The following is a 24,680-nucleotide window of genomic DNA, read 5'->3' as shown; positions in this document are numbered from 1 at the left end:
CACAAAATTAAAACTGTGGATTTCAGCTGCCCCTTCTTAACTTATTCAAAATGAAAGTGTGATAAGAATCTGAATAGTTTTGAATCGAAAGTAAAAGAAAATACAGTGGAAAATTTCAATTTTGGAGGTTTTAAGGGAACCATGCTGACCTATGTTAACACACATCAAAGGTTTTCACAGTGGCACAAAATTAAATTCCAAATTGTCAGTCACTTCCTCAGCCAAACACCTACACCCACACACACCCACACACACCCACACCCACACATAATGAAACCAAACGAACATTCACATGACAGGATCTCTTCAAGAAAGAGTATAATAGATGTGCCGTCACAACAAACAATTACGGGGGGGATTTCTCTGAAAAGCCACAGAGCTCATTGTTGGTTTTTCATTGTATGTTTGTTGAATTTTTTTCCTTTAGTTTCCAAGTGATGTGAATGAATTTAGAAAATGCATTAAATGGGAGTGAATAGGCCAATAAACATATATACTCATGTGTATATTAAGAGCACATACAGGAATGTACTTGATTGGGAAGATGGATATTAGTATTGAAAAATTTCATGATTGTTCTTTGGTTTTCTAGGTTTTTGCATTGTTATCATGTAAAGCAGATTAAATGAGCAACACAGTAATTTCAGTGAGGGTGTGACAAAGTTCAACCAGACTTCCCAACGAGCCACAAAACAGGTTTCCTCATTAGGTTCCAGCATTTACATAACACCAGTGAGTCTCTCAAAAAGATTGCACCTGGCTGAATATAGTTCAATATTATACTGTGTTGCATTGAGATGAAGCAGACATGCAGGGGGGGGGGGGGGGGTCACACAGACAGACAGATTAATGCCTTTATATAAAGGATATGTTATGACCTCCATTGGCCTCTAGGGAATGCTAATGCTCCATCATTTTGCTGCGGTTTATTTCTGTTGAGCAGAGAGGGCGAGAGGGAGAGATGTTTAGTAGACAGAAAAATGGAGGATCTCATCTCGCCTGTTAAAAAAGCAGCCGCAGCATCATCCGTGAAGGGAAAAAAAGGCAGCATCCAAGACAAAGCAACAGAATTGGGCGTCATCACTGGTTTTAATTGCGTGCAAACAAAGCTTTTCCACATTATTTAATCGTATCGTCCAACACATTTATTATTTAAAGCAGCAGCAGTGTTTTGGTGGGATTTAAGAAATGATATTTGCATATCAAAGCTACAGCTGCAAGACCACTTGTAGCATTTCCTTAATACTCCCTCCCACTTCAGCACACTGGGTGTACATGCACATGCTCAGCCTATCAGAGTGAGCCCATCCACATCCACCAAGTGCTAAGTCGCTCGGCAAGTTTTTTAGGGGGTTGAGTCTGAACATGGGTTTTATTGTTAAAATCGCCCTCTAATCCGACTGGTTTCAGTGCTGTTTTCGTAATGTGTGGTATGTCAGCACTCATTTGTCATCATCATCGTGCAGATGGTTATCACCAGGAAAAATGTTATTTGGTCGCTCTGACAAAGGTAAAATGGACTGGTGGAGCCACATTAGCACAAAAATATGCTTGGACTTGAATGTTATTGTCTCTTCAAACGTCTCTTAGTTATATTATCTCTCTCTCTCTCTCTCCCATATATATATATATATATATATATATATACATACAGCAAGGTCAAGCTCACAAACAACAGAACAGAGAAGTATTTCCAGTCGCTGCAGCAGAGCTTAACACCACCACTGCTTAAACTCCCTATAATGTGGTGGCAGAGGAAAAAGAAAGCTGATTCATTCCTGACCTTAGATGAACCCTCAGTAACGAAATCAGCTCCCACACATTGCCAAGACTTTAAATTTCCTGAATGGCTACACTCCTCATTCTCTGACTCACCTGTCTGAATACAGAAAGGATCAATTTTCTTAAATTAATTCTAAAAGTTTTGGAGACTAAGTCCTAGGTTTTTCCCTTTTTTACCCTGAAAGGAGAGGGATTCAGACACCTTTCTACTAGAGGGTATCTGAAGAAGACTGGAAGCTCATGTGAGTCACAGGGGCAGGTGACTCAGTGCCAACCATTCAAGAGAGGCCTGCTGGATAATGAAGGTTCACAAGGGTTCTTACAGGAGCTGGAGAGTGAAGAGGCTGCTCGCGCTGTGGGGTAGAGGAATATATCCCCGGATGTTTTCTTCCTGAGCAGCAGAAACCTTTTCAGGTGAATCAACCTTTCTGCAAATCCCCTCTTGAAAGTGTAGACGTCGCAGAAACAAGAAACAAAACAAGCAGGTGTTACCACTCTTCCTCTGGAAAGCACAATCTAACCGAATCTCTGGCAGTTCTAGATTCTTGTTACTTGATGCAAGTGAGTTGCAAAGCCCCATTAATATGTGCAATAAAAAACAAAGTGGGGAATCAAAGAGAATGAATTTAAAAGAATATCAGAAATTACGAATCCCTCAAAACATTTAAAGGGTTTGTCTCTTACAACGAACAGCACAAAAGCATTTGTAGAAAATATGGTGTAAACGGTTGCACAGCTTTTCACGTCAGGTCAGAGCTGTGTTTGACACCGAACATCCCAGCACTGCTGACACAGTCATCCCTACTACAGTCTTGTGTCTTGTCTCTCTGATAATCCTCAACAAACCGCCCTCCCACCATTCGCCGCTCCACCTTCTCCCATTTCCATCCCCAGCCCGCCCCCCCCACCACCCTTCCTGTTACTGTCACAGCCATTGCTCCGGCGCGGGTCACTCCCCATGGCGTGTCAGAGCTGGTGACACCAAGCCAGTACCTCCTCCCTCGTCGCGTGTTGTGACAGCATCATGTCTCTGCCGCCACCATGAATGATGTCAGGATGCCCCCTGGAGGAGGTCATCTTCTCCTTTTCTCCCTCTCTCCCCCCGTGTCTTTCTCCGTCCATTACGCAGACTCCGCGGGATGCTGGTCTGCAGACAGGAGGGAAGAGTTTGTCAAACTGTCGCCAGAGATGAGAAAACACAAAACTGTCTCTGTGCTGATTTATGACTGATTGGTTGAGCATGTGCACACATATCTTCATAACGCTGAAGCTTCTAAATGAGTGGCAAAGCTCCATTAGTGATATGTGAAATAAAACCAAGTGACTAGTTTACTATCTGTATGGGGGAACAATTTATGGTGAATCAAAGACACAAAAACAAGTCACTGTCTTCTTTCTCGTCTCTCTCCGTCCACTAGATGCTGGTCTGTTGAAAGAAAGGTTCATCAAACTGTTGGGGTGGATTTTAGGCATTTTGGGGAAATAACACAAAACTGACTGAGCTGATTAAAGCTGAGAGCCGCTGATAACTGCCAATAAAATAACCATTAGTTATAGTTAACGTGTTCTACACTACAGTCGGGTTCTTCATGAAATGCACAAATGTATGATTTGTTGATCGACTCCATATTTTCCATGCTACCACTGGGATGAGTTGATTATGTTTCTGGTTAAGGTGAACATGTTATTTGTTCAGCTGCATAACCACACTTCACCAAACCTTCTAAATGTTTGAACCTTATTACTGTGTTCATGCATTCTGGTGTATTTTATGGAGAATGCAACCACACCAGTCTCTAAAGTCCGAACAGCAGCTTTTCTCTTAAAGTAAAGTTAAAGCAAAAAGTTTGAAACTATGAGAAATAAAGGTTTAATCCAACTGCTGTAGACGGTCCAAGTTTTTCTGCAGCAACCAAACTGTCCATTGCAATTTAAGAAGTTGAGCTCAGACACAACCAAGGCTGCTCTTTACCACTGAAGTCTTTTTTCCTGGGACATGTCGCTTAAACCTTTAATATTGCATCATGTATAGTGTTAAACCCATGAAAAGAAAGCTGGAGAAGGAGTTTGTAAATAAATAAAGTTTTAGTGCTGTGTACTTACTTCTCTGTCACATGTTTCAAAAATTATCACAAATTATCCTCAGCGGATGGATGCAGATTTAATTTTGATTCTGGATATTCACAGTGGCTGAATCCCCGTGTCCCCCCCATAAAGACTCATGCCTATGAAGTTAAAGGCTAGAATTTCTTAAAAACCTTGCTTTCCTTTTACTCCGTGTCTCTCTTCCTCTGTTCCACTTTGGAGTCCTACATATAACCTAAACTGATTTGTCTTTGTGGAAATTGATTGAGGTGAAGAGTGAATCCCTTTAAACTTTAATTTCTTGGGCCTGTGCGGATGTAGTTGATGTGGACTGGTGTCATCTATCATTGCAAAATGATCTACTGCAAATACAATAACACTTGTGCAAGTTCTGTGTTGTGGTTGAAAAGCTTCTGCCTCTTTGAGCAGGTCAGAATTTGCTATTCCAGAGAGCAACTGTTCCTTTTTGTATGTGGGTCTGGCAGTGATTGTGGTTTGGAGGAGCAGTGAACTGCATGTGAAACTATGCTACATTGTTTTGTTCTCTGCTGGGGCAGAACATTTGGCTTTTTGTGACTAAGCAGTCTGTGATGTCTGTTCTATCAATAATTGGAGGAGTATTAATTGGATGTTCGCGAAATAATTGTTGACCTTGTTAATGTGCGTTCAGCAAACTTGTCTCTGTGATTTATATTTCAGGTCAGTGAAAAATGAATTACACCTCCTTATTCGAAAACATCTATTGTTATGTAACCTCTCCTATTATAAATAATGCATGATGGTGTTCAGAAATGATCTTCAATTATCTTGCCTTCAGTCTGCGCCTGCATTACAATACTACGTGGGATGATGCCAAGTGACGGGACTGCATGCACAACAAGTGGGATTATGGGTAGATCTTGTGCAGATTGGTTGCCACTCATTTGGGAGTTTCCTCTTTCAGTCTGCGAGACGATATTTTCATCGTCATTCTGCAAACATCCACTTATCAGCTTCATCCATCACCTTGTCAGATTAGTGGATTTCGCAAAACAAACAAAAGTGTCAAACCCGATGGCATCGTCAAAATCATTAGGGTTCAGTCTCTGGGGAACATGAATGTTTGTAATCCTTTATAAAGCCTCTTGCTGAATTGACCAGTGATTTCCATCCAAAGAGGAAGAGTTAGAAAAGAAACATTAGTAACAACTCCAAAAATGCGGCCGAGGCTACAAACTCTGGAATTTTAAAAACAATAATACAGCTAGAGATGAGCAATTTATAAATAAATCTGCAACAATCCCTGTGTCCAGAGGGATGTGCACAACTTCCAGTTTACATCGGCATGTGCATGCCCAGTGTAAGTGAGTAGACAAAGATCGTCTTTGTTCGAAAAAATTATTTTCAAACTAAAATGTAATTGTATCGATGTAGCCATATGTAGCTTTTATTCACTAGTTATCTAACTACACCACTGATCTGCATACAACATCATCTGACAAGTCCTGTTTTTGAATTCTCCGCCAAAGTAAATAAATTGTAAAAACAAAATTATCTTTTTAAAAGGTGTAATGTGAATTTATATGAGGCTTTTGTGGCCAATTCAAATGATCATTCTTTTGGGTCTTTAATCTCTGAGGATGGTTCTTTTCATTATTCATTTGTATTATTATTTTTGCCAAGACTGTACCTCAGTAGACTCTCGTTTAGCGACTCAAATATCCTGAGCTATTTTTTAACAGCCACACCGAAGACAGCTCGCAAATTCTGCTGATGCTGCTGCTGTCTGTAAGCTCTTCAAATTTTAAAATAACCTCTTGTTATGTTTCAGCGTCTGGAAAATGGATACCGCTTGACAAAGGACTTGATCGTGATGACACAGCAAAGAAGCGGAGGTGCTAAATAACTTGAGTTTTGTTCTGCTGCATCTTTAAAGATCAGAGCGTGGAAGAGAAGCCGTTCTTTTCTCTCGCTGCAGTTCTCAGCTGCAGAAATGATGCGTTCACACACACACTGTTGTTAATCAGGTCCTGTCAGTCAGAGCAAGGCCTTCTAATTACCATGGCGATTGTAACGGCGTGCTCGACGGAGTTAGGTGATTATAGCGTCCACAAAGGCTGTACCACTAATGGCGTGTGGGAACGAGAGAGAGTGGCCCGTGGTGTGAAAGTTAATCTGATCGCTGAGGGTCAAGAAGAGTCATGGTGAAGTCAGAGAAATTCACAGAGAAAATTGTCCCTGCTCGCTTTTTCTAATCAACCCGACACATGTCTAAAGTTAAAAGTACCTCCATGATCCACATTCGCGACGTGTTTCTGAAAGAGAACATTGTTCATGACTCACTGCAGCCTGTTCGGAGGACTATTAAACATGTCAGCGACTTGAGTCATGGTATTGACCTTTTTACTGCTTTGAATGAGATGGATGTCGCCGAGAAGAGACAGCTTGACATATCTATTAATCCAGCACGGATGTTGAAAAACTAAAGTCTGAGGCTCGTATGGAGCCGGATTCTTTGTTGGCACTTTATATACTATGTAACTTGGCTCCATACAGTTCTCTCATTACCCTAGATGTGACACGACGCGATGAGAAATCTTTAAGCTTTAATTTGAGTGAACGTTGCTCACACAGGAGTCTGAATAAATCTGGCAATAAATTGCTAAAAACCTTGCAACGACTTCTAAAACTCTGCTGCTAATGAACACATACAGCCGTGTATTTTGTCGGATTTCGTTCTGATTGGCTCTAAATGATAATCAGCAAGATGCTATGGGTGTAACAAAGTGGCATGGAGGGAACGTAAACAAATTTTACGGAGCTTTCAACCCAGTTGGGAATCATCGAGCCTCAGAACTTTATGATAGACAAGTACCGATGGGCCGATTTATTCCCTTTAAATAACATAAACAGCTGCCAACAGGACCTGGGGATTGCATGTTTTGGCTTTTTCACAATGTCTGTATCACCTTCTTGTGAGTCACTGATTTAACAAATAACATGCACGTTACTGTTGATGATTCCACATTTTTGGTCTTTTAGAGTTAGTAGCTGAACATCACCTTACAGTATCACCTAGACCAGAAGTTGGGAACCTCCAACCTCTGGTCTAGGTATGTCCCAAGAGAAAATTTCATCTGGTCTGCAAAACAATTCTTAAACATAAAATTACTCAGATTTCAGATTTGTCCCAAATGACATTCACAGTGTGTCATTGTGGTTGTATTAGAGTGAGATAATCAGTTGGCTCATGAAGGATGATATAAAAGGTTATCCCTGATTTAGACACATATTAGAGTCATATCTTTGAAACTATAGTTTGTGTCTAAAAATCTGAATACACAGACTATAATTGAATTTTCTTAGTATAGCTGCTGGACATTAATAAGAAGAAATAATGACTCACCTTGCACAAATGACAAATTAAATCGTAAGAGGAAATAGAGCTGCTCCAGTAGATCCAATCACAGCAAGGAAAACAAATAGTTGAGAAATCCTGATTTCTCTAAAAACATATGTAATATATGTTCTTCACCAGCAATGAGTGACATATCATACGCATTTTTCATAATGAGTATTTATAAACTTTACATTGGTTTATCACCACAAGACTTTTAATAAGAAGGGAGTGACAACTCTCTGTGGATCAGTTCCTGGTAAACAAAAGAAACACTGATAAATCCTGTAAAATATCATTTGTTTTAATAGTTTCTGAGTGTGCTCCTCAGCACTCCTAAAGCTCTGATTCATTATACAAACTCCGAAACTCGTGTCGGCATGATGAATATTGATTGTCCGTCTTTTGACGCTGAGGTTTCTTCAGGTATTGTCTGTCCTCTGAAATGTAATACAACTTGAGATACGTCTTCCAAGTGATTCTCATTTAAAACTTATTCTCTTGGAGTCTCAAAATCCTACACCTTTCTTCAACAAAGAGGTTTGATCTTTCAGTGTGGAATACAGTTCTTTTAATTTAAAACCAACCTCCTGCAATTCCTCTTAATTTCAGCTCTAATTTTCACTTGCAGCCATGATCTCTGTAAATGATGAGCTCTCAGGCCTCTCTGCCTCCTCTGTGCCTGATGGAGCTGCTCTCTCATGTCATCAGCATCAGGCATGATGCGTCTCTGAGACATCTCACCAATAATTGGTGCTATTTTGTCATCTGTGGCTGACACTGAAGTGGCGCTCTGTTCCCCTCCTGTTGCACTGACATCTCGCTTCTCTTCTGCAATTCTGCATTTTTTTGTCGATCATTCTCAGGTCAATCCATTTTTTTTCATCTCTGCCACACATCTTATTACAGGTGACAAACAGCGCACAAAATTTGTCTCGTGTTCGTCTCATTTATCTTGTTTTTTCATGAAAGTGCAAGATAAAATATTTTGCTTTAGAGGAACCTCGTTTAACAGAAGCTCAAGCTCTTTGTGGAGAGTCAGTTTGACCCCCATGTTTCTCTTGTCTGTCTGTTTTTACCAGTATTCAGCTCACCGCAGCTTTAGAGAGGATGCTTTTAGCTATAAAATGCACTTTGACTTTGTTCCAATAAAGGAAAATAAAAATTCTTATGCATCAGCAGACAGATGCAGAAAGGGTAGGAAAGAGGATTTATCACTGTTTATTGCATATGTAGATTTGATTAAAGGAGTACTCTAGTAACTTGGAAGAACTGCAAGAGTCAGACTTAAGTCGAAAATAGAATATAGAATAGAAGAAAATAGAACCCCCTAAAACTGATCCTACATTTCCCATAATGCAACTCAATACAATCTTTTATTGGACTCTTCTTCCTTCCATAGACATGTGTGAGACCCAAACCCCTGATGACCTCACTATGACATCATCAGGTTTATTCTTTCTTCAGAAACTCCCTCTCCAGCCACAGACAACCTCATGCATTTTTCTCTCAAGAAATAAGAGAGATCTTGGTGATAAAAGAAACAGTATACAGAGGTGTGTGCTCTGCTTAGTGCATTTCTTGTTTGTTGGTTGGTTTATTTGTTAGCAGGATTATTATGCAAAATCTTCCAAACCTATTTCAATAAAAAATGATGGAGGGACCTGGCCCTGTAATGAACCCATTCATTTTGGTGCTGATGTAGATGATGGGGTGAATCCATGATTTATTAAAAAAAAATTATAATAATTTTGATTGTCAAACAACTTCATTTTCTCAATTTTATTTCTAAGAACGAGACAATAATGTGTGGGGTTGTTTGGCCTTGGTGGGGGTCTGTGCTCCACTGAATGCCATTCCAGTTTGATAAATGTTTTTTGTCCTTGATAAATAAGCTGGGGGTCGAAAAGCTGGAACACTCAAAAAATATTATCTGAAAGTAAAAAAGATTTTCACTTTTGTCTGCATCACGGCTCAACACCTAGCTGTCAATATAAGTGGTACTTTGAATTCGTCTGATGTGTGTGACAAAGCGTGTATATATCTTACAAGAACGGATGAAAGCTCTGTGCACAGAAGCTCCTTCACCCTAATAGGTGCAAACATGCACAAAAATGCATCCATCCCAAAAGTGATTACCAGGGGTGGGATAGGTGGAGAAAATAAGTGTCTTGTCTCTCTTCCAACATCTTTCCGGGCAAACAATCAATGACGGCCAAGCAACAATTGAGTTACAATCATTTAGTGTTTTCCGGCCGGGCTTTGATGCCGTCTCCTTCCAGACGAGGCTTGACGAGGGGAGGGGAATTGAATTAACTTAAGTCACAGGGGGAGAATGGCACCTGAGAGCTTTGGTTATTCAATAAACAGCCATTCATGCACTCGTTCTCTTCCCTTGCTTCCCCCCCCCCCCTGTTTTAACTCACTTTCCCCGACATGCATTAAATGCCTGGCTTTTTGGAGACAAGTGAGGAAAGACATGTTTGTTGACTCTAAACTGTCTTGGATGTCCAGTATTTACAAATCTTTAAAGGATTACATGGTTATTTCAAGCAATTTCCCTGAGTAAAAAAACAGCCTTTGATTGCTTTTTTCTCTGCTTGCCATTGTCAAGGACATTGTGTTCAATAATCAAATTGAATAAAGTAATTATGCCGCTCTGTTTAAATAGACAAAACCTTCAGCAGCTTAATAGAACAGCAGAGCTTGAAAAGATGTGTTAGTATCCAATGTCTGCTGTTGTTGTTTGTGGATATAATAAAGTAGAAAAGGGAACCCACTTGGAATCTACTGAAAATGAATCCATAACTTGGATAAAAACTTATAAAACTGAAGAAGAGTTTCTCCTAAAGGTTTTAATTATTCTCTTTTAGTTTGACCTTTATTTCCGAGACTGGTGTGATCAGTCTGTCTCTTTTTGAGAGTCTTGGATTAAAATATCATCAAATATTCATCCAAACAGATTATTCCGCAAACTGGAAACGATGTCTTACATTGAATTAAGTAAAAGCTGGAATTAGCACTCTGCCTCTGGCTACCACTGCAGTTTCAGTCTACATAGAACTTTTATAAGACACATTTAAGGTCCCTGTGAACTTTGACAACTGAAATCAGTTTATCATTGAGTCCAGGTGACAACTGGTCAAAATGTGAAGAAATTACTAAAAGGCAAATGTTCAAGAGCCATCAAAACTTGAGGCAGCATGACCTTGACATTGACCTCCTGAGCCTACAATCATGAATATGTTAAAAAATAATCCAGAATCCCAATCAATTAATATATAATAATATTATATAATAGGAAAAATATACAATGCATATTATTTTCCAAGAGACCAAACAATATTTCTACAGTAAATGACATCTATACCTACCATTCAAATCAGTGTTTATTTAAAGCTTTTTTTCTTAAAGTTTTTTCATATATGGGTTAAAATTTATGTATGACTTTAAAAGAGTTTTCTTTAATTTTATCAGTGATTAGGTTGAAGCCCAGGCCTTCTTCCATTTCATCTCATCTACAAATTGATTCCAATATAAATCAGCAGGGTAGCGGAATAATATCTCTTTGGAACAGAGCCTTTATAGATTTGTTGTTATCACGAGAATTACTGGAAAAATACGTTTTGCTTATGGCAGAGTGTATCGGAGATTACAAGGGCAATTGTTGGACATGAATGCTTGGCAGAGATCTGAACAGTTCACAGACTCCAGGGGGTATTGCACCAAAGACTTTTGCATAATCCCCAGCTGATATAAGGATATTATATTCTGACAGAAACCCTTAATAAGTGAGGAGAACACCATCCTTATTAATTATATAATCTACTAACACAGTATTGTATTCCATATGAAATAATTATGAAGTGAAAATTTGTATATGTAGATAAGAGAGCATGACAATAAAGTCTGGTGATGACATTATTACTGGGACTTTATGAATAGTTACAAACATGAAAAAAGTTCGAACCACCCATGTGAGACAATATGAAGATATTGTATTCCAATGGATGTAACGTTGCTAATCTTAAATTAAATAATTGAATGTCTGAAAATCCAACTAATTAAGGCCACCATTTTCATCAGAACTCATAAGAACTGTTTTCTTCAAATGGTGTGTCCTACTTGTCCAAAACAAACTGAAGTATGTTGTCAGTCTCTTTTTGTGGTTTATTTTCAAGAAACAGAGCCACAGCTGCAAATGTCAGACGGGAAATTCTTTCCTGTTTAGTAATTTAGATTATTTTTATACCAGCAGATCCCTTAAGAACAATTTGTTTCATTTTCTACGAGTGTATCTGTATAACCTGATTAAAAAGGATATTTTCCTCTGTTTATCCTCAGTTAATAATATTTCTACATGTGGCAATTATTTTTAATTGTGATATTACAAGGGCCAGATTTAGAGTGCTCCTTAACAAACACATGTTCGCATAGACCAGAAGCCTCTGATAACTCCCTGATTACTTCCAATGCTTTTTTTCATTTCATCTTATAAAAGTAGTGTGGTGTCATCTGCGATTTGAGTGTTGATTAATTTTCCACCAATTGGAGACATTCACAGAGCCATTAACAGGAAGAGGTGGTGGTGGGGGTGGAGATTACCACCCAGAATAGTTCTAACCTTATATGTATGTGTATAGCCCTATGATTAGTGAGAGAAGTGAGTCATATATCTGCTTCACTCACGTTTTCTTTGAAACTCATAGGAAGAAAGTGGGATGACCTTTCTTTGCCTTCATAGAATCCAGTGGATACGTCTTTGACCCATTATATATTTCCCATGAAGATTATGTTATGAATTATATACATGCTGGTTGATTTAAACATGTATTCCACTCAGCTAGCTATCAGGTAGTTTCGTAAGTTTAGTAAGTTACATGTTTCACATTCCCACAAACATATAGGCTGCTTATCTTAATTTACTATGATGAAGATGGTGATGATGCTGATGTCTGGGTCTTTCTGTGGAGAGTTTGCATGTTCTCCATGTGCTTGCACTGGTTTTTCTCTGTGTTTTCTTCAGCTTCCTCACACAAAGACAAGGTTAATTAGAGACTAGTGGGTGTGAATATGAGCGTGATTGATTGTGAGTCTCTGGATGTTGGCCCGATGATACGCTGGTGACTCATTCACCTTGTCCCCTTCTCTTGCGCTATGTCAGCTGTGATTGGCTACAGTCCCACACCTCCGTGACCGTCAACAGGATGAGCAGTACAGATAATGGATGGATAATCAACCCATTGTTTTACTGTATTTTGTGTAATCACCCCCTTGGCAAAGAGCATCCCATTAAAGATGTGTGTTGAGCCTTTGACAAGATGACATTTATAGGTCTGAAGATTGAAAGGAGATGAGATACAGTCGAAGATTTTGGGGATGGAAAGCTGTGACATGAGGGGACACTAACAGAGGACAGTTGCTGTGGTAGATACAGGAAAGACAAAGACAAGCAGTGTTTATGCACAAAATGCTACAACATGAGTCACAGAGGAAGAAGAGCACAACGGAGGAAGGGATGAGGCTGTAAAGATGGATGACAAAAGATAGAGACAGTACAGAATCCACTGATTACACAGCAGTAAGTAATAACGGGCAATAGAGAGCAGATTGATGGGCATCTGCTGCTGCATTTAATATTGGCTTCTAGCATCCAATAGTGGTGTATTGGGTGTTGTCAGCCAATATGGCACAATTATCCCCTATGGGCTGGAATAGTGCATTCATTTTTTGATTTTGTTTGATATTGGTTGGTGTGTTCAAACTTGGTTCAGTCACTGTATGGATTGAATTGATAAAACATATGTTTATGGTGTAATTATCATATGAAAAACAGAGATTTGGTCATTATATGCCTGATTGCATCCATCTCAATGACAAGAGCAGGAGAAGGGAGAAGAGGAGAGGGCAGAAGTGAGGAGGAGTGTAGCAGACAGAAGAAGAGAGAGCAGCAGGAGAGGTGAAGAACAAGAAAGTCTCAGACGGTTCAAAAGAAGTTCAAAAGAAGCCTTGTCCCACAATAAAGTCGAGACTGTCCAACAACAACAACAGACATGGACAGAAAATGGTGGTGGGGGTTGTGATTATATACCTAAGAAAGAAGCAAAAATGGCCATGTTGAGAAAAAATATCAAATAGATTCCCATAGTTTCATGAGTTTTCACGATTTCCAGCAGTACTGCTCCATGTGGTCTGTTTCGTTCACATCTGTAAGAGACGTGCCTCAAATGCAAATGAAATCATTGCCAGCTATGCAGAAAGGGGGTGCCGTCCATTTTCCTGTCTGTCTAACGTTGCGTATAAATTAGCCTGAAGGGTTTTACTGCAGCTGAAAGTAAAAATAGTAAGTTGAAGTAGAAAATGTACTCAGCGTGAATGCTGAGCTGTTGAAAAGCTTTGATTCATCAATGATCAGAGCAGGTCAAAGCACAGTTTTACATACATATTTCAAAAAGTATGAGGAGTTCAAAAAAAAAAGGAATGTCCGACCTGAATGTTTTGATAGTTGAATGGTTAAAATTGGTGAAAGTATGGAGAAGTTGTGAAAGAGTCAAAAAGCGTTGGTAAAAAGAAAACAGGAATCAGCTTTACACTAATTGGAAATAAAAAAATTACAATATTATATGACATGATTGTGGGTAAAATAATATCACTATTTTGATTTCATGTTGTGAAAGTGTGTCTCATTTGCTCTTAGAGTAGAAAAGAGAACTTTTTTCTCTGGCCTCACTGCAGCCAAGAAAACTATTATTGTAAGATAAACGCCCGCCTCATAGTTTATGCATCAACCACTGGGAGTCCTCTTTTAGTGTTTCAGTGTGAAATGAAATGTCAATGGCATCGATAAAGGCTCATGATGAGGTAAGTGCCGTTATGAAGGCAGCTGCTGATTCGATTTAATCCTACATGTAAATCATTGCCATGAAATGATTTGAAAGATAAAATGTTATTGTTCTTTTATAGACGTTTAAATGAGAAGTTTTTGTTGAGTAACATGAGGTTTGGATTGGACTGTGTGGGTGGAGGAATTGTATGTTCATAATTTTCTTTCTATATTGTTTTTACATTCTCTTTTTCTCTTCCAATTAGCTGACAATCAGTTGTAATAATTGAATATATAATTAAAAAATTAATAAAATGTTGTTTGCAATGTTTTGTAATAACACTATATAAATTGTTTGTATTATATATTGCACCACATTATTTATCACTTATTATATATACAGTATATGTAGCCATAGCTACCAATGTGCACTTTCTATTTCGGTTGTAAAGGTCAGTGGTTGCGCGTCTTTCTACAGTTCACTTAAGACTCCACAAAGTCAGAGAGATTACTGTGACTGTACAGTCTGTGTACATACGTGTATACGAGTGTGTGAAGTGTGTGTTCCTGTGTGTATGGACCACTGCGTCCAGCGCCTTCTTGCTCCAGCTCCAGTCTGTGGAGGTAATGAAGATCAATGAGAGGAAAGGTGGGGGTCGGCTGAGATCCAGATACTGTCTCGCTGTTTCAAGCCAAAGCTCTATCGATCCCCTTGTGCTCCACTCAGCCAGAATCTGATAAAGGGCTTCTGTACGCACACACACACAAACACAAACACACACACACACACACGGTCGCACACTTTATATACAAAATGCACACATTGCACACAAGGACTCAGTCGTGTGCGCTACCGGAGAAACACACCGAGTTGTTGGGCTCACTCCCTAATGCTGGGGAGTTAAGCTTCCATCACCCTGTTACAGTTTTTGCACAGTGTCTCACACACCTGGAAGAAAATGTAAGGCTCACATTTCATCATTGTCAAATAATGCTGGCTGAGTGTAGCTATTTTTCACACTGCAAAATGCCTTGTGGTGGTGCTGCCTTCAAGTGCGCTTTGTGAGCTCCTGTGTCAGAACCCAGAGAATGAAAGCGCACATATATCACGCGTATGAGTGTTGTTTCTGTTGGCAATAATGAGAGAATGGATCCCAAAACAACAGTCAAGTTTTTGGTGGCTGTTATGATGAGGAAGTAAAAACAAAAGACATGAGCTGAATGGAGACACTGAGGGGCTTTTATTTGTATAGTACCAAATCATAGTCTACATTATCTTAATGCACTTGACATAAGGTCAAAACCCAGTGAGCTCTTTGGCAACTGTGGAGAGAAAAAACTGGGAGAAACCTCGAGAATGGCCATCTACCTTGACCAGGGATGAGTGGAGAAAAATGGGGAAGAGAGGAGAGGTGGGTGGCAAAGAGGGGAGAGAAGAGAGGGGTGTCTGAGGATTCACATAGTCATACACATAAGCTGCTTTTGTAATGCACTGAACTCCGGAGATCCTTTGAACTTTCTCCACATGGCCTGTTTGTGTCAACCTTAATGTTCTGAGTGCGAGCCTATAGAGTTTCTGCAAACCTTTTCTGTCTGGCCTCCTTGTCCATAGAAGGTCCAGAGGAGCCTGATGTGAGAACACAGCAGGAGATCCTCTGCATTATTCACCATGAGCTAATAGGGGCCTGATGATGTTTCTAACATGCGACAGATGTGATACTTAATAAGAAACAAATCGAACCAAAGCAACGCCACACGCATATGTGTTGATGTACTGTAAACAAAAACACATGATGTCTGCAGCAGACAGGAAATAATACATTATATGTTCCTGTCTGCACCACCTCTGAGGGATTTGTTGCTGATGAGAACGCGTCTCAGCAGAGAATCTTCCACTGCACTGTTCGTGTGAGAAGCAAACCCTGGAGAAAGTCCAGACCCAAATTTTGAGGACTCCTCCATTGGTTGTGTCAGAAAATTACTATAGAAGACACCAATGAAGATGTCAACTTGGAAAGACAACGAGATTTGAGTGCCTATGGTGATTTGCTCTTTACATTACATTTACATGCCTCCTGCTTGTTGTGCCGCTTCTCACTGGAGCGCTCTGCAGATTTCTGTGTTATGCAATTGTGCAGAGTTCAAGTCTGAAAACAGCTATGTTGGAATATATATATGTTTTTACACCAAATTAGATTTTAGGTAGAGCTGTAAATTCCCAGCTTCCGGAGCCTTTGAACATCACTTCTGGGCAAATCTTACACTTGTGTGGTTTTTACATTATTGTTGAGTTGTAATATCACTTGATGCAGTGTAGCCTTCATGTCAAATGATGAAATGTTGGAGATAGTTTTGACGCACGGCCAAACCAATTACCAGGTTGGCATTGAAAAAGAAAATCTGCTTGCAATTCAGCTTTTCTGGCTCATGCAGGTTTGTCCATTATATTAAACGTGTATTTTCAAGAGCGACTACACGACCATCACAATAGCTATATAATGATATTCAGCCTGGAACAATGTTTGTAGTCCCTGAATGAAAAGGATGCTCCCATTGTAATCTCCCTCCGCAGAAGCTAAGGGAAGGATCTCGCTATCTGTATGAGGGAGTGCCAAGTTCTGACTCCAAAAAAAACCCCTCAAATGATCGCATCATCTCTAAAAGCCTGTTTGAAAGATGTACACTACCCCAGCATGTTCTAAGAGGTGCTAATTGTCTCAGCTTTCCAAGAGATGTGTTTCCAAGCGAAATAGTTCAAGAGAGATTAGATAAGCGCACTTTCCAGACAAATAGCTCTTCTTCTCGGTTTATAGTGTTTCAAGCAATTAAAAGAGTGTGTGAATGCCAGAGCCTGGCTCAGAACCACTATTTCATTTAAATGAGCGAGCAAGAGAGGCTGTCCCCTTAAATGGGTGGTGGCTGGTGCTCGGCCAGTTTTTTGCATGTCTCCCTCTGATGAGAAAGAAAGGTTAGGCCGTTCAGGAGACCAAGCTGGCCCCGGGTCAGAGCCAAGTGGTCGTGTCTGGGCCGAGAATTTGCAACAAACTCACAATTAGCATGACATTGCTGTTAATGTTCTGCAAACTGCACCGTTTGCTCCATGATGCCAAACATGCACTGAATTAATTGACCTAATTAGTGCAGCAATGAAAAAATGAGAGCAGGCTTGTTTTCTACATGGTGGTGTGCTACTTCTTATTCACATCACATTTGAGCAATGCGTGTGTGTGTGTGTGTGTGATGTACAAAAAGTTCAATCCAGCATTAGCTGTAGGCGAATGTTAGCCTAAGACACCCTGTGTTTGCGTCTCCCTTCGCACGAGTCTGTTTCCCTGTCACTGCAGACATTTCTCTTTTCTGCCTCCTCTTTGTGAGCAAATAAGACAAGAAACTTCTCCTGGCTCAAACAGATGCAACGAGATGTCTTGTCTTTTTTTCTCCCCTCCCCGCGCCTCTCCAGTCGATCTCTCCATCTTCTTATCATATTTGTTACCATGTCCCCCCCGGGCGAAGCTTAGGGAGGCGATGCTCTCGGATGGATGGCGGGGTGGTGGGTGGACAGACAGGAAACACTTGTCACCCATTACGATGGAGGAAAATCACATTATATGAGTCGCGAGACATTTCTCCCCTGAGGGCGCCCGATATGCCCATCACACAGCTCAATCCACTTAGCGGTGATGAGGGGCCACTTGTCACATTCACGTCACCGTGTGAGAAGATAAATCCGACGGGAAAACAGACAAACATGCATGCTGCATATGTGCAAGCGCATTCAGTTGTTTCAATGCATGCATGCACATTCACAGGTCCCCGCACAACACTGGTCTGCTGCTCTTCAAGCTTATAACCAAGGCAAATAAATTAACTCATAACTTGTCCGTAAATTTGTAATATAAAAAATATTAATGCAGCAGGAAGATGACAACACTGAAGTACAACCCGAGACTTTACCCGGCCTATAGAGTCTGTCTGCTCTGTGTCACTGTTTAAAGAGATACTGTACACTAACAAGTGTTTTGAGCTGTAAACTGAATGATGTGACTGTTTAGGACGTCATGACATTTATATATATTTAAAAAAGCTAATATCCTCTAATCAAAGATGGGCAGCCCCCAACTACCGGCAACCACTCGTGAGTGGGGATCGGAAAAGTTGCACTCACTTTCAAATATATCATGAAAATAAACAGCTAAACCACCACATGGTATATTTTCCAGAGACGTCCCCTATTCTGTCTTGCCCCTTAGCTCACACACTTTTTCAACCACTGGTGGAGACAGCGTGGCCTATGTGGGGGGGGGGGGTCATCTATGACAGCGGCTAAAAGGGCTCAGGACCACCGTGGCCTTGGCTGTCAGGAACCTCTGGCAGCGTGAAGCTGTTTACTTAATACGATGTTTTACACACAAGAGCATGTGCTGCCACTGGAGAAGTAGTTCTAGACAACATAGATAGCGTGTGTCAGCCCACCTCCCAGCACTGTGGTGTGACATCTTTTTAATTTCCAGGGAGAGACACCTCACCCAAAACTACATCAAACTACACTTTAATGTTGTTCTGTTTTTCAGTTTAAAAAAAAAATTTTTTTGGGAGTCCTGACCAACTGTCTACATGTGATGACTTGGGAGTATGGTGAAAGCACGCATACATACACACACACACAGACAGACATGGGAAGCTCAGCCCTGTTGTCATGCACTGCCTCTCGGCGCAGCAATGGTGTTATGCATTTTTATGTTGGGCCGAGGCCTCTCTCTAAATAGGGGTGTCACGGGTGCGAGGTTCAGTAACCTTGTGTTTTATTGTCTCGGGGCTGGAAAATGGGTTTTATTCCAGGCTGAAGATGAGATAAGGCTCTGTCAGGAATACTGGCCTCTCTGCCTCTTACCCTCGCGGCTGGAGGCTTATTGCAGCAGAGAGGACTAACATTCCATCTCTCCCTCACTCCGTCTTGTATAGATTTTCCCTACAGGCACCGTCATTACATTTGGTGCTTTTGTTCCTGCTTTGACTTTCATGTTTTCTCTAACTTTTCTCCTCACACCCTCAATTTCACCCATCTTCATTACGCTGTCATTAAACCAGTTCTGATTTCATTGCAATCATTTATCATTCCATTGCGTGGATTCATTATCTGGATCTTTTATTGCTTTTTTCTCCTCGGCTCCGGTCTTTTTCACAGGCTGACCCTGCAGTGAGATGGCCCCAGTGTGTTGAGATTGTGCTGTACTGTGAGCATTTGTGTGTCGGCATGTGCGAATGAGAGAAAGACGCCTGGGCATATTTCTCACATTTCAGACATTTGACCTCTAATCCTTCCCTCTTGCATACAATGGGACTTCTCCTATCTCTGCTACACCCTCCACCCGCCCTGTGCTGTCGCCTCTCTGTCTTCCCCAGCTGAGGCCACGTCCCATGGGGTCACATCTGGTGACAGGCCTCCCTCCCTATAAATTTGCCGCTGCTGGATAAATATGTGCGCAGCTGTTAGCCAGTGCTGACACTTTACCTCTGAGTGCCCCCCTCTGTTGCCCAGGGTTGGCTGGTCATAAATTGTCCCGGGCTGAGAGGCAGGATGATGCAGTGACTGTGAGCTGCTTCCCGATGTTTTAACAGATCCTCCTCTCTGTTATATGCTGCAGTGCAAGACTTCTGGTAAAAAACATACCATATACCAGCGAAAAACAAACATTAGAAAAAGGTACATCTTGCATTCCAAAATTCCACACCCATGGTTCAGGGGTGTTTTACATAAAGCTTTGAGACATGCTCGCGTAGCTTCACCCAACCTTCAACCTGCACTGACGTCCAACAGCCAGAAGTGCAGGATGTGCAGGGTCTTTCAGAGGTAGTAAAAAGTATAGATGATAGTAAAATGTGCTTAGGTGTCAAAAAGTACTCACTCTTTGATACTTGAAAGTGTTTGCAGCATTTAAAATTTCCTGCTGGTCCAGGTGGAGCTAACTTCTTTATACACTCAGGTTTCACCCAGCTAAGCAACAATCCTGCCATGACCCCTGCTTCACTTTTTGTTGAAGCTGTTCTAAAGACGTGTTTCAGCAGCATTATAATCTTGGACGAGCTTGTGGTGCTGTTGAACTGTACAACATTAGAAGCCCAAATCTATCAGCACTCTTACGTCATATTTAATCACTCAATGACTCTTCAACTTTAAAATCATAATTATTATTCTTTAATGGAAACTCAGGCCTCATTATCATCAAGTTTGCTTTAGAAATGACAGGGTCGCTGTTGTAAATTCAGCCCAAAAACAAGAAGAAATTGTGTTATCCAATTAGATTTTTATTAAATGGGTGTTAAGGCAGAGAAAATGCTCATTCATAGGTCAGAGCTTCATAACCAGGACAGAAGGTTGGGGCCACGTTCACTCGCAAAATGTTTTGCAACGTTTTGCTACAAACAACATGTTTGTTTTTGCAACAGGCTTTGAGGTCGGTTTAGTCTCATGTGGATTGTGTGTCAAAGGTGTTGCCCAGTCAGCAGTGACGTGTATATAAACCCTGCCATATTGAAAAAACAGTACAGACAACAGATGCAAATTTGGCAGCTGCTATTGTTATAAAATGTTAGAATACATATTTATTTTATCTATATTAAAACATAAGTTACTGAATGAGCTATTATTTTTTAATCAGAACTTATTTCATGGGTTTTTGGATAACTCTTTCATGTGGTTTGAATACTCTCTGCTATTACTGATTGCAAAGGCAGAGACTATAACATCAAATTTATTTTGAATTTTTATGCTATATATTATATTTAAACCTATGTCACCAAATATAAATCAAATTGAGAAAACACGTTCAAATTAAGAAAACATCTTCCATCACCACTAATGAGTAGCAAACTGATGAATTCACAAAGCATTGAACTACAACCAGGTTCATCACCTTTTTGCGTCCCCTGGAAACATTTCCTGTGTCGTTTTTGGTATTTGCAGCATGTTGCTGTATTTGCACGTGTTGTAACTTTTTGATGAAGTTGTTTTCTTAACTTGCAGTGTTTTTTCTATTTGCATGTGCTTTCTTAATTTGCAGTGTGTTGAACTCTCTCTGACCACAGTACAGAATGGCCTTCCTAACTGCCCTAGCAGCAACTGTTGCATATCTCAACAGTGTTCAACTCACCACTGGTAAAGCTTTTTATGATTTTATTGAACAATTTCAAAATATAAAAAAAAAACAATATGGCACCAAGAGGATTCTGTGTATTAAATAAGAAGCATGTGCAGCTGTAGAAATAAATGATGATGATGGAGTTTACTCAAACGTTTTGTCTGTGTTGAACGCAGCCTTGAAACCCACCACAACCACTTGTGTTTGTTGAGGAAGTAGCAGGTGAATGAACCAATTAGATTCCTATTAAAAGTGGGCGGGGCCAAACAGGGTTCACCTGATCTCAGTCCAGGGGTTCAGGCCTCCTGGTTGTATCAGTGACTCAGCACCTTCATCAGACAGCATGGCAGAGACAAACGAAGCAGAAATGAAACTGAGCGTAAAGAATTCAGATTTCCTGCTGAAGCAACTTTCAGACAGTGGAGCTAATCTTTGATCACAGCTTGCAGTGAACTCCACGTGACGTACTCACAACTTGGAATATTTGATTTGCTCTACCAGGAAGAACTGCCATTGCTTCTCAAGGACTAAAGGAATTTACTATTGGAAGAAAGGACATCATGAAGGTAAGGAGACAACATGTTTTTCCATCTTGCTGGTTTATGATATAATTCTGTTTTCAGTCAAACCAACTGGGCAGTTGAGTTGTGGAGCATGTGTCAGACCTGTGTGGATCACATCAATATTGATAAATATCTTTGTAAATAACTTTATAACCTGGTATTTATGTTTTCATGCATGTTGTTAATGCTGCTTTGCATGAACTTTGAACTCTTTCCTGTCAATGGTTTTTTCTCTGTTTATGCATGATGAAAAAAAATACTGACAGCTGTTCCTTTTAATTTGAGGGGTGTTTTTTATTATTCTGCCCTTAACATTCATATCAGAGTCAAGCCTGGTAAATAATAAAAACACACCAGACTGCAGCCACTCCATTGAAACCTTAATGAAGTTGTGATTCATCACAGGGTTGTATTGCATTGATTTTAGCTGGGTGTTCCTAATAAACTGGCAACTGTGTGTAAGGTTGGTTGGTTTAATCAGTTAGTTTAATAGAAACCTATGGGCCTTTTCTAAAAGAGACAATTTGACTTATCTCTGTAATAAAATGTATATTTAAGGTTTAACAACCTGCAGCTTCTTTAGCACTTGCTGCTGATTATCTGCTAATTAGAAGTTGACTTTTCACAATCACTCACAAATCAAGCTTTTAATCACACAGCCATTTTGTAGTGCTCTCCAAATGCTTAGGGATTTTTTTTTTTTCTGTATAAACTATAGTTGATTCATTGTTCCCTACAGGGCATCCTGAAAAGTAGTGCAATGTTTTTTTACAGTAGCCCAAACTAGACAAGCTAAACATCTTTTGAGTTTTTATGACAACTGAAAGCTACCACAGGTTCTCTTTCATGATTGGAAGTGGAGGTTAAGGTGAGGGGTATCCAGCTGCAACATGAAAATTCCCCACTAGATATCACTAAATCTAACACACTAAACCTTTAAGTGTACGTATATTCCTGACGGAGTAGTTCATGTATTGTTTTAACTGACACGAGACAAATCTTTAAGTTGTGGCGGCAAAATATATAATGAGAGCAGAGCATCACAGCACAAACTGCTGCAAATAAGTTTATTTTTAAATTAAAACATGGTCCGTGACAATGACGTAATTACTGATGAAGAGAAAATACTCAGTGTACGAAAGTCCCTCCATACTGAGGGATGAATAAGTGGGTGATTTCAGACACAGCCGTTGTCTCCAGTTGATTCTTGTGTCGCATGTCAGTGCCTTCAGCTGCTGTTTAAAAAGTAGAAACTGCTGCTGCTCCTGTGTAAGCCCGTGTTTGTCGGCTGTTGGCCTTCACCTTGCAGTTCAACGCGGCCGTGTTTTTCTGTCCGGCTGTCTTCACCTTGTGGCTCCTCCTGAAGGATGTCTCTTTGTTGACATGCTGCGGAGCACAGGCAAGTGTTTGCTGGCGCACCTGCATGACGTGTCCATGTCCAGGTTAAAGTCTGTTCTGGTTTTTTTGTCTGTTTACCAACATGCGGAGGAGTGGCTGTTTGTTTGCTCATCCTGGTTCTTCTCCTGAGCCGAGTAACAGCTTCTGCTCTCAACCCCTGTGAAGTCTCGCTGTGGCTGTGTTTTTTTTACTTTTTTCCTTTGGTTGTTGTTCGCCACATGCATTGTGCTTTCATCTTGTTAATTTGTGCAAAATGAATATTCATGGTTAAGTGTTAATGAGTACATATTTCCAAGTCACGTCCTGGTTGTTTTTTTTAGTGGTGTCCCATTAGTGTAATGCAATCTCTGACTTAAGGGTCGTCAACCTCACATTCATCTTGCACACGGCTCATTCATATTTACCTGTAACGCTGGCTGCACACAAAGTCAGCTTAGTTTTCTTGAACAGGTGATTAGTTATCACATTCAGTTTTTTCACACACTTCTCATTCAGCTACACTCAGATTTCGGAGCTCCTTTTCCACTCTTCACGTTGGTGCGACTTCCAGCTGCTTTGCTCATTGCCAATGCAACATAACAATCTGCAAGTGGAGACTGTCTGCTGTCTCCTTACTTTAATTATTGCATGCTGCATAACTAATGTCGCTGCACGAGGTGGACTGCTATGATTGCATCCATCTTCTTTTCCTACGTGGGTTTGGAGGCGGGGCAACACGGCAGCTGATGCTGTGCTTGTATGTGTGCAGGGAGTGATGAGGTCAGAGCCAGAAGTTCAAATGACCAATATCAATTCCATATTGACACAGAGAAATGAATCTGTTCCACATAATTCAGTTGGTTTAATGCATTATTGCTAATGATTCTTAAAGGAGTAGTTTGACACCATGAAATTGCCAATGGAAGTCACTGTGCTCGGCAGAGAAACAGTCCTGCACATAACACACTGTAAAACCACTAATTAGGGAGCATTAGAGGTGGATTTTGTTACCTTGGGAGGAAGGATAACAGTCGTTACACTCAGCTAAAACTAACTAGCTTTTGACCTTAGCTAGAGTGGTATCCATCTTCAAGATATCCAACTCCCGGCAAGAAAGCAAATATTATTTCCCCAAAATGGCTTCTTCCTGTCACAAACACATTCTTGCATCATGCATATTCATTTCTTATTTTGCAGCATTAAAATCAGCCATCTTGTCGGAAGTAATTATGTGATCCTTCCACCATGTTATGTTATGAGTTTATCTGTAAGATTTAGCACAGTCTGTGTTGTGAGAACACCGCTCTCCTCCTGCTCTGTGCCGTAAAGCAAAAAATCCCTCCATGAACAAAAGTGATTAAGAAATCTGACCTGTTGGCTCACAGTGTGAAAAACAGTTTGTAATTAATGCAGGAGGATTGTTTTGTGAGTTTTATGTCATATTCCTGACACATATATAAAGAGGTCACATGTTCTCATGCCATTCAGATAAAAGTGTCTACATGAGATGTTTCCTGTGAGGTGACCTTTCGTAG

General features: G+C 40.3%; 1 long non-coding RNA gene across 1 annotated transcript in view; it reads left to right on the top strand.

Moving 5' to 3' along the window:
• Positions 1–21,500: 21,500 nt before the first annotated feature.
• The window catches only part of LOC138405957 (uncharacterized), a 117,775-nt gene continuing 114,595 nt past the window's right edge, over positions 21,501–24,680 (top strand). The window contains exon 1 of the long non-coding RNA XR_011239620.1: positions 21,501–21,771. This is a non-coding gene — a long non-coding RNA (uncharacterized lncRNA). The remainder of the gene's footprint in view (positions 21,772–24,680) is intronic.

Source organism: Paralichthys olivaceus, chromosome 20 (genome assembly GCF_024713975.1).
Source record: "Paralichthys olivaceus isolate ysfri-2021 chromosome 20, ASM2471397v2, whole genome shotgun sequence".
NCBI classification, from domain to species: Eukaryota; Metazoa; Chordata; class Actinopteri; order Pleuronectiformes; family Paralichthyidae; genus Paralichthys; species Paralichthys olivaceus.
Note: the sequence above shows the minus strand (reverse complement) of the source record. Positions and strands in the feature narration are given on the sequence as shown.